General features: G+C 41.3%; 1 non-coding gene across 1 annotated transcript; it reads left to right on the top strand.

Annotated features, from left to right (window-relative positions):
* Window positions 1–1,399: 1,399 nt before the first annotated feature.
* On the top strand, window positions 1,400–1,472 carry trnaf-gaa (transfer RNA phenylalanine (anticodon GAA)). The gene has a single exon. It is a non-coding gene; the product is annotated as a tRNA-Phe (tRNA).
* Window positions 1,473–11,504: the final 10,032 nt, after the last annotated feature.

Genomic DNA, 11,504 nt, shown 5'->3' on the forward strand with positions numbered 1-11,504 from the left:
AATGTCATGTTTTTCAAGTGTTTTCTTTTCTGTTGATGACAGAACGATGCGGCAGTGGTTCTGCCCAATGTGGAAAGACCTTGGAGCAGCTCTGTTGGGCCATTTCTGTCTCTCTCTGCAGCAATAGTTGAAGTTTTTTGTTTTTCCGTGAACATCCCCCTAATGGTATGTGGAAAGTTGCTGTTTTCTGCAATGTCTGTCATTTTTTTCAAGTGTTTTCTTTTCTGCCTGACAGGCACCAAACTTCATGCTTTTGTGCCGAAATAGCTCAGTTGGGAGAGCGTTAGACTGTGTTTTACCGTTGGTTGTTTGTTTACTAAATGGATGACTGGACGGAGACACTGTCCACAGGGAGTTGATGACGGAACGTTGCGGCAGTGGTTCTGGCCAATGTGGAAGGACCTTGGAGCAGCTCTGTTGGGCCATTTCTGTCTCTCTGCAGCAGCAGGTAACGTTTTGCGTTATTCCAACGAACATAACCCCAAAGGTATGTGGAAAGTTGCTGACTTCTGAAATGAATGTCATTTTTTTTCAAGTGTTTTCTGCCTGACAGGCACCAAAGTTCATGCTTTTGTGCCGAAATAGCTCAGTTGGGAGAGCGTTAGACTGAAGATCTAAAGGTCCCGGGTTTCGGCAGCATTGGATCAGTGTTTTAGGAGACACATGGCTAGAAATGCTGGTTGGGTGTATAACTACATTCCCTATCGTGTTCCGTTGGAGCCCACGTGTTTTACCGTTGGTTGTTTGTTTACTAAATGGATGACTGGACGGAGACACTGTCCACAGGGAGTTGATGACGGAACGTTGCGGCAGTTGTTCTGCCCAATGTGGAAAGACCTTGGAGCAGCTCTGTTGGGCCATTTCTGTCTCTCTCTGCAGCAACAGTTGAAGTTTTTTGTTTTTCCGTGAACATCCCTCTAATGGTATGTGGAAAGTTGCTGTTTTCTGCAATGTCTGTCATTTTTTTCAAGTGTTTTCTTTTCTGTTGATGACAGAACGTTGCGGCAGTGGTTCTGGCCAATGTGGAAGGACCTTGGAGCAGCTCTGTTGGGCCATTACTGTCTCTCTGCAGCAGCAGGTAACGTTTTGCGTTATTCCAACGAACATAACCCCAAAGGTATGTGGAAAGTTGCCGTCTTCTGAAATGAATGTCATTTTTTTCAAGTGTTTTCTGTTGATGACAGAACGATGCGGCAGTGGTTGTGCCCAATGTGGAAAGACCTTGGAGCAGCTCTGTTGGGCCATTTCTGTCTCTCTCTGCAGCAACAGTTGAAGTTTTTTGTTTTTCCGTGAACATCCCCCTAATGGTATGTGGAAAGTTGCTGACTTCTGAAATGAATGTAATTTTTTTCAAGTGTTTTCTTTTCTGCCTGACAGGCACCAAACTCCATGCCTTTGTGCCAAAATAGCTCATTTGGGAGAGCGTTAGACTGAAGATCTAAAGGTCCCTGGTTCAATCCTGGGTTTCAGCAGCATTGGATCAGTGTTTTAGGAGACACGTGGCTAGAAATGCTGGTTGGGTGTATAACTACATTCCCTATGATGTTCCGTTGGAGCCCACGTGTTTTACCGTTGGTTGTTTGTTTACTAAATGGATGACTGGACGGAGACACTGTCCACAGGGAGTTGATGACGGAACGTTGCGGCAGTGGTTCTGGCCAATGTGGAAGGACCTTGGAGCAGCTCTGCTGGGCCATTTCTGTCTCTCTCTGCAGCAGCAGTTTTTGTTTTCCCTTGAACATCCCCCTAATGGTATCTGGAAAGTTGCTGTTTTCTGAAATGTCTGTCCTTTTGTCAGGTGTAATGCAGGTTACCTGCACAAGTTACCTGTGCAGGTTACCCCCCAAACACGGACACGTGTATGTACATGCCATTTGTTGTCTCTAGCTGGTTGTGCTTTGCATTTGTGCGATTTTGAAACGTCCTTAAATTTGGGATTTGTTTATTCAAAGTCAAAGACAGTCCAAAGTAGAGCAACTTTGCACATTTTTGTTGGTGTGAGGTGTATGTCAAATTTTAGCTGCCAAAGCTCCGCTGCTCTCTGTCTCTGGTCCTCATTGTGAGCGGGGGAGTGGCCAGCGGCTAGAGCGGCAAAAGCCAATGTGTGCTTCTTTTACCTATATATTTAACAATATCTTTTGCATGTCTTTTCCAAACAACGTCAAACTGGCATCACACTTACTCGTGCCCGTAACAAGACACCTGTCAAGTTTGAAATCCGCATAACACACAGACAGACAGACGTTCCTGCAATTTATAGATAGATAGTCCACCCAAATCACAAAAATTATATTTTCTTACTTTTTGGTAGTGCTATGCACCCATTTCAGTTTTACATGTTGAGAGTTTGAGATATCCAAGATATTTGCTGAGTATTTTGTGAATGTACTGGTGTGCTCCAGCAATAATACCGATACTATGTATTACATTAGGAGCCTTGCTTTGACCGAGGTGTCGTTGCAGGAAAGAGCAAACATTTCACACAAACCAAGACCTATTTCCAAAGTCCTATGATTAGTCCCCTCACTTCAGTTCTAAAATATCACAATATTATTCTGCAGTGCATAAGAATATTGTGTTATACAGTCCAATAACTTTGTTTTGTTGAAGATGGACCTAAAGCATTTTGATAGCAAACTTACACCACAAATACTTATCACTTGTCACTTCAATGAGTTACATGAGGCCATCAAACTGGATAAAGCTTGACAACAAATAACAATCAATCAATCCTGACAATCCTATTCTCAGACGGGATGGAGTCTCCCTTTGGGTGCAGCTGGGGGAAGGCAATTCGGTCGGTGCCTTAAAAGTATCTAATTCGGTACTCAGCCCTACTGATAAGGGCATTACAAATCTTAATAACACTTTTGGTTCTGAAAGCAGTTTGACTTATTGAAAAAATCTAATAAAAAAAAGTCCCTTAATGGCCTAACAAGTACTGTATTCATGACTAATATGTCTAATAGGCCTTCTAAAACTGATGCAGGTTATATTACATTTTTTTAATTGTAATTAAAAAAAGCATCAACATGTTTTAGTAGGCCCTAAGTGACATTTTAGATGGCGATTGCCCCTTATGATACTTTAGATTTTGCTTTACTTGCTCTTCATGTCCTGTAGAGGACAGTATTTCCTTACTAATACTACTCAGGCCTCTACTTCAGTGATGGTGAATAGGACCAACATAACATTACATCTCTTCTTTTAACATGATGACCAAATTGCAAGAATCCATTTTTTTTTTTAACTGGCTACTAGTCATTTTTCTCCCTGCCACTGCATTATGACCACCACCACCCACCCAATCCTCCCTTCTTCTTGCATCCCCTCATTTGATTGACAGCATTCTGCTGCAACGGTTTAATGAGGAGTTCACCACTTCACTGGCGGCGGCACTGGCAGGTGTGGACGGCTTAATTTAGAGGTTAGTTTTATCTGCAGACAGTAGCTCTGGGTCGATCTTTCCTACAATGAGTGTGCTTTGCTAGAAGCAGTGATGCAATGCTACACAAGCTTTAACTCATTGTTGACTCAACTGCTTTGTTTTCTCACTTTTTTGACTAATATAGTAGTGGAGGACAAAGTACACATTGAAGAAAAGGTATACTTACTCTCCACCACTGGGACCGTTGGGGGAATCCTGATGCAGCCCTAGGGCAACCAAGTGTGAACACGTCTAGAAAAAAAGTAGCTCAGGAAATAAATAAAGTGTTTTTCTATCCAATTTGTTGTGCTTGAATGACTCCTGGAGGCTTGAAGCGACGAGGTTACTATGAGTTAACTAACAGATCCAATTGCCAAGTGCACATGGAGCTTTTATAAGTTATGAAAGGATAGAACAGTGTGTGTTAAATGTAGTGACAGTGGGAACAAACGCCGCAAACAGATTACCTGTAACAAACAGCATGCTGGGATGCTTTGAGATAAGATGAGATATACTTAATTGTCCCCTTAGGGAAACTTTTCTTGAGCTCAGCATCACTGCATCACAGAACACAGCAGCATCCTTACAACAATACATTTTTACAACTGGTACTGGTTTTGGTTTTCTATTTACAGGTGTGGGGAAATGAACACTTTCAGGACTTTATAAGCCTGTGCAAGATGCCACAAACAGGAGCAGTTAGACACAGAGCATCTATTGATTGGAGGGGATGCATTCTCTTTACCCATCCATCCATCCACCCATCCATCCATCCATTATCTATATCAGCCTTCCCAGCTCACATTGATGAGAGATGGCTACATCTGATAGGTCTCCAGTCTTTCAGAGGGCTGTAAGAAGCGCATATGAACACATTTCACATGTTTATCACATGTTTTTTGTTGTTATCATTTCACATGTGAATGAATGAATTATTCACAATATTCATTATAATAATTCCACAGAGACATGTTTTACTTATCGTTTGTCCATCCTGACCCAATTATTAATTTTGCAGCTTCAAGTGTGAAACATGGCAGACAGAGCTGGAGACAATATACCACTTTCATTTAAATAGGCATCCATGACAACATGAAAGGATGAGAGGTGAGAGAGAGAGAGAGAGAGAGAGAGAGAGAGAGAGAGAGAGAGAGAGAGAGAGAGAGAGAGAGATTGGTGCGCTGGTAGATGAAAGAGAAAAGAGAGAGGGAAGGGGAAGAGGGGGATTGCAATGCAGTACACCCGTGCGTAAATGTGACCATCCTCGCCGTGGTCCCTCCATCCCTCTGTCCTCTCCCCTCCAGCCTCCAGCGGCTTCTCTCTACTCATCTTAACTGGGATCACCTGCTCGGTGGTCGGTGGTCAGATTTGGACCGTGGAGTCCCGGGTGTCTCGGCTCGGCGCCCTCCTCCAGGGGTTAGGAGGAGCGCCGGGGACCTCGTCCAGGTTTTTGCCGGGTTTCGTGGCCACCGCCGGCGAGAGCCAAGGCTCTGAGCGGCGGGAGAGACGCGGCTCGAGCTCGACCCGCTCTCGGATGCCAGTGATGCGGGGTCTGATCGCGCCTCAAAACACCTTCTTGGATACCATAGCCACTCGTTTCGATGGCACCCGTGAGTACTTTTGAATAATCCCTTAATGTCATGGTGCGCAATGGATTTCAGCAGCAGTTTTTTTTTATATGTGAATTGTTCACTCAGAACAATTTTTAAAATACAAACTCCTCCAAAGTGCTTAAAGAGGATTAAGGACACTTGAAGTCATGTTGATACTCTGACTGATGAATAAATGTATGATCAATGAAAGCACAGACTCATGTTTAACATATTAAAAATGTATTAAAGCAAACGCCATACGAGCATCCAGTTCAAGAGGAATTAATCACGGGTCCTTACAGATCGGATGCAGAAAATTATAGACATTATAGTGTGGACAAAAATGCAGATGGTGTGAGGTCAGACGGATGATTTGATTTCACATTAAATTAAGTGATCATTTACCCTTAATCTAAATATTTGAAGCTCTAAACCATTTGAATGAAAAAAAAAGAAAAAAAAAAAAAAGAAAACATCTCCAAAAATTAGGCCTATAATATTTAATGCTATGAGTCAGTGTATCTATTACCATTCAAAGGCATTGGTTTGAGTTGCAACTGAGGAATCAATACAAAAAGTGCACAGTCTTGTCTTGGCCGGATTAACCTGCAGGGGGTCCCAAATTTGCTGCAGGGCCCCTGTCCCCCCCACTACTCCCAGGTAATGTGATTAAATACAGTACATTAATTTAGGAATCTGCACAATATAAGCATAAAACTTACTTACTAATGAAGGGCCTGAAATTAGAAGCAGGGGCCCTTTTTCAAGACTGGCCCTCAAGATCAGGCAATAAATAAGGACCCACCTTAAGGCCCTTATCATGTCAGCTGACACTGCGCTTCAGTGTTTTCCCAAGCATATTTTAAAATTAAATTAGCACAGACTAGTTTTTTTTTAATTTACAGTTTTTTCCAACTGCTTGCACACGTTTTCAAAACTACGTCTCCTTTTTTCAAAAACTCTACACACAATTCCCAAAACTGCACACACAAAATGCAAAATGGCTCACATCTCCTTCAAAATGAAACACTGCATTCAAAATACCATAAACACATCTCAAAATGAAGCATTTGCATCAAACGGCAAACACGTTTTTCATAATAGTACATTTTTGGATATACCATGTACACACTGTTGTTCTAAATCTAAAGCTCTTTTGTCTTCCATAGGCCTATATCTACATTTACAATGTTCTAGAGTGAAAGCTATCTGCTGAGAGGGGTTGAAAAGTGCACTGTAAACAACAATGTAATGTTACAGTAAAACAGAAAATATTTATTGGACAAAACATTACGTTTGTAAGAGTAGCACAGCGTTGTATACAGTAGCATGAAACAAGAAAAGAAAACTACAAACATATGTAAACCAAAGGTATCATTTTTAGAATAAAGAATGTGTGTGTGTGTGTGTGTGTGTGTGTGTATGTGTGTGTTTGTGCATGCTTGTGTGTCGTGGTGGGGGGGTGGGGTAATTGTATGCACAAACAAAGTCTGATTGATTTGTAATGCTGAAATAGTCATTAGATAGTTGCATGCAGTATGGACGCCACTGTAAAGCTACTCAAGATGGACTTCTCTCATGGTCAATCCGTGGTTGATCACATGATGAATAAGTGTGGCCCTGATCTCATCAGAGATGGCTCTCCTTCCTCTTCCTCCTCCTCCTCCTCCTCGTTGTCGTCCCCTGTCTCTCCCTCCTCCTCCCCTTGCTCTCTGTCTATTGTTGGCCTCCATTGTTCAAAACAGGTAATCTGACCTTTGACCTCTGTATAGGCCTATACTAAAGCAGTGATTGGTTAGTGTTCAGTTATGACATAGTGTCTTTGCACATGTGAGGAGTGTGTGTGTGTGTGTGCGCCCTGGTAAATAAGTGTAGCATTTTGATTGGTTGTGTTTAGAAAAGGAAAGCAAGTCACTTCCTGTTAGATTTTTTGTGTCTTAGGTAGAGAATTGTGTGTAGTGTTTTGAAAAAAGTGTTTTACGCAATTGAAAACTGAGTGAAAGGCTGAGAAATAGCGTATGGTTTTGGAGATTTGCTGTGTAATTTTGCACTTTGAGTGAGAGGTTTCAAAAATCGTGTGACATGAAAAGCTTTTGTGTGTAAGCAGTTGAAAAAAACTGTAAAGTAGGCTATATGAATACATCAGCTACCAAAGACAACATAGATAATTCATAAAGTAGAAGTGGCACCTGAACTACTTTACAAAATATCTGACGTTCAGTTGTTTAATGAAAACCATCACAATAACACATATTCCTGCATAATTGTGTGTGCAGCATTGTGACAGTTTGATAGACTCTTATCCAACCTACCGTACATGTATACTGTAATTATTATTCACCTGTTTTCACACACAATTCATTGCAAAACCTTACACATCAGTCTGTGAATTGAGCCCATGTAAACCTACACAGAAATCGCTGTCAGTCAATATGCAAACTGCAGTTATTATAGCTTAACACGGTTGCATAACACAGTCCCGAAGGCACAAACTAACAGGCAGGGCTGAGCAGCAGAGAGAATGTGTGGATGAAGGAAATACGAGGAATCAGAGTGGGATCTGTCTCCTTTCTGAAACAGAGCTGCGTGTGCTCTGTCACCTGCAGTGGCGTCTGGAGGTATTTGATGTGTCCTGTGTGTCCCCTGAAGACAATGTTTCGTGAGATAGCTTTAATTCAATTAGAATTTTTCATTCGTTGTCAACAGTGGTCAGCTCCACTCCAATCTGAAAGTGCACCAGATTGCACTTCCCTGTATCTGATCGGAAGCCTGGCAGCTTCGGTGTGCAGGCTGGCTGCAGGAGATCCATTAGACACAGTTCAATTCAATTCAATTTTATTTATAGTATCAAATCATTACAAGAGTTATCTCAAGACACTTTACAGATAGAGTAGGTCTAGACCACACTCTATAATTTACAAAGACCCAACAATTCCAGTAATTCCCCCAAGAGCAAGCATTTAGAGCGACAGTGGCGAGGAAAACTCCCTTTTAGAGAGAAACCTGGGACAGACCCAGGCTCTTGGTAGGCGGTGTCTGACGGTGCCGGTTAGGGGTCTGATGAACAGTTGCAATAATAGTCACAATAAAGATAATGGAACTATGACTAGAAATAGTAGTTGTAGTAGTTCATGGTGCAGCAGGGCACTGCAGAGCGTAGCAGGGTGTAGGAGGGCCTAGCAGGGCGCGGAGCAGGATCACGGCGACAGCTACAACCATGATTTAGGTGCCACCCTAATCCAAGGAAAACTGCTGGGCGAAAAAAACACAGGACTCTCTTGGTTGAGCAGGGATTGAAGACTTGAGGAGTTTTTCTCCTTTTGCTTCACAAAGTAATAGTCACCTCACCTGAGAACTGCCCAGAGAATAATGATTAACATAGCCAACAAATAAACTTCTGTTTAAAATACTGTGCGCTCCTTGGCTTTGCCTTCATATTCTGTCCATGAAAATCACAAACACGACTTGACTTTCTACTGAGAATGGCTGTTCATACTAGGATCAAATGTCACAGAGTAGCAGCCCCCACACTCTGTATTCTCGGAGCACCCATTCCCAGAGGGACACGGTGCACAAAGCACATATGGACAACTCCCACAGGCCCTCCAGTGTGTGTCCTTGCATGCGTAAGAAGAGAGCTGGTCCACCGTTTCACAACCAGGATTGAATACACATTGCCCCTCTTGAATCTGATGTTTGACAATCAGTCGGCTCCTCCTTTCCAGCAGCTCACCAACAGAGGCCACTATCAATGTTCCTCTTGCTCACAGATCACAGCAGTTTGAGATCTTAATGAACCCTAATTACACATAAGCACATACTGTAATATACTCATGTCTGTTTGTATAAAAGGATAATTTAATCTGAACCAAAAGACGGTGAATGGATGAAACTTTTTCTGGTTATAGAGAGATGAATGCCCAGCACTTCCTCATGCTTGGTGTGAGAAAATAAAGTCTGGATGCTCATGTTGAGCATCATTCATGATCACACTCTTGTGGTGAAATACACAGCGGGGAAATTTTAATGAGGAGCTTTTCCAACCAAATAACTGTAGAGCTGGAAGTTGATATGAGATAAAAAAGACTAAAACACAGCATGCAAAATGGACTGGGAAATATTATGATTGTGATGCTATTAAATCATCATACTAATGACTCAAAACAATAGCAGGAAAAACAGTGCAAGTTGAGAAAAGCCAAGTCCGAAGCACCGAGGGCGGCACTTTGAGTCTCACTGTGACCAAACCTTTGTTTTTGATTTGTCATTGTGTACACTTAATAACAGAATACTGATACCGAGCATATTCGTTGTGACTGAAAGCGAGTTCTCAAGTACTAAAAACTAGCGGAGCAGAAAAGGATTTTCAGGACTGATGCTGGGATCTTCCATCTTTGCCATACAACATTAATGCAGCACAATAACCAGGGAGACTCCAGGGAAATCTTTCTAGTTTTTCCCCTATTTTTTTTCCAGACATTGCGGTAGAAAGCTTCAGTTGGAGATCATTTTTATCCCAGAGATATCTCAATGCACGACATACATATTTATAGGAAGAGATTTTTAATTAAATCACTTCGGCCCAGAAGATGAAGCTTAGCTATGGCTGCAACTAAGGGGCTTATATGCAGATACAGAAGAGCACAAATGAATGCCAGCTTAATAAATATCAAGATATGTAAGTATATTATTTGGTAGTACTGTAGTTTTGGGCCATACATCTTCTCTAGTAAGAAAGAAAAGTCTATAGAAGTGAGCGAAAATGAGACAGGGGAGTGACTTCAGAGTGACAGATTTTTGGGTGTGTCTTGTCAGAAGAGTTCTGGCACAAAGCTGTGGGCTATAAGTTTTAAAGATAATGCAGAGTGAAAATGTGTTTTTAGTCCAGGTTTAGGAAACACATAAGAGAGCTGGTTTAACATCTAGCCATCAGTGTTCATCTCCTTTTTTTCCACACTCTTACTTTGAAATGTCATGTTTTTTTCTCAGCCATTCTCTATTTATGTGATGTTATAAATGGATCATAGATGACTAGTATTGAATAAATAGATCATTTTTAAGAAATAAATATTTTAGATTGTTAGCATACTGACATTAACATTACCATATACCATCAACATACCCCAGAGGACTTACAAGTACAGAATGTTGCTGTGCACACAGTTTTCAATATACAGTATTTTGATATTTTGAACCCTGTGTCTTTAGTCCCATAAACAAACATGTGTGGCAATGTGTGTGTGTTTGGCTTACATTGTGTGCACAGTGGTGAATGTACAGTATTGTGGCGGGCTGTCGCTGTCAGTGTTATCAGCACCAGGGTTTATTGGGGTTCCCTAAGCTGCTCAGGGGCTGAGTCTGAGTGGTTTTGTAGTTTCAGCTCACATGTTATTACACCTAGATTGTAGTGTGGATGTGACAGGCCTGCCTTGCGCCTGGGGAATGTGCAGAAAATGAGTACAAGTAAGGAAAATAAGAACACGGCATAAAGCAAGAGTATAGAAGGAAAATTATGGAGCACAGGAACTGTTTCTCTAAACAAGATTATGTCTCTGGGAGGGAAATGTTCATGTTTCCCTGCCAAAGACTCTTGCTTTATGCCGTGTTCTTATTTCCTTTGACAGGGCTGTCAAAATAACACGTTCATTTCGATTAATTAATCTGAGAAAAAATAACGTGTTAAAAAAAATTAACGCAGATTAATCCATTCCGTATTGAACTTTGACCAGGAGCCGTTCTAGCCACCAATGGACTGTAAAATGAAAGAGGGAGACGAGAATGTTCAGCCTGGATCATTAATTGGAACATTTACTTGTAAAAATCTTCTTCCTGCCAACCCTGGCTACCGAAATCTGGTGCCACCGATATGTCTGCGCTTCTCTCTGATGCTCTGAAACAAACACCGCTGCACATGACGCTAGTTAACACTATACTCGACAGCAGCTAACGTTAGCCTACCGTTAGCTAGTAGCTGGATTAAACACGGTTAAAATGCTGACAGCTAACGCTAAACGGTGTAAAGTTTGACTGTGTTTTACTGTAGAGGATTCAACACCGGGATGTAACAATCTGCAGCTGCCGTAGGAGAAACAACACAGACGGTGCGTTCAATGAAACTGGTAAACTACTGCCTCGTGGTGCATTTGAAGTTATTGTAAATGTCCTTTTCCCATCTGGTGGTTGTTTTTGTCGTTCAACAGCAATTTACTACTGAAATAAGTTATTGTTCTTGTTATACATTATTATTAAATCATTTAATTTTGACCATATGGCCTTAGCAATAAACAAGCCGTTCTTTAATGTCACCAACTGTTGTTTAGTACCCTTTTTTTTTCTTTTCTTACTTTCTTAAAAAGTATTGGTTCAGGCACCGTTAATTATGTATGCGATTAATTAATCACAGAGTATGTAATTAATTAGATTACATTTTTTAATCGATTGACAGCCCTAATATATATATATATATATATATATATATATATATA

This window comes from Sander vitreus, chromosome 24 (genome assembly GCF_031162955.1).
Source record: "Sander vitreus isolate 19-12246 chromosome 24, sanVit1, whole genome shotgun sequence".
In the NCBI taxonomy this organism is placed as follows: domain Eukaryota; kingdom Metazoa; phylum Chordata; class Actinopteri; order Perciformes; family Percidae; genus Sander; species Sander vitreus.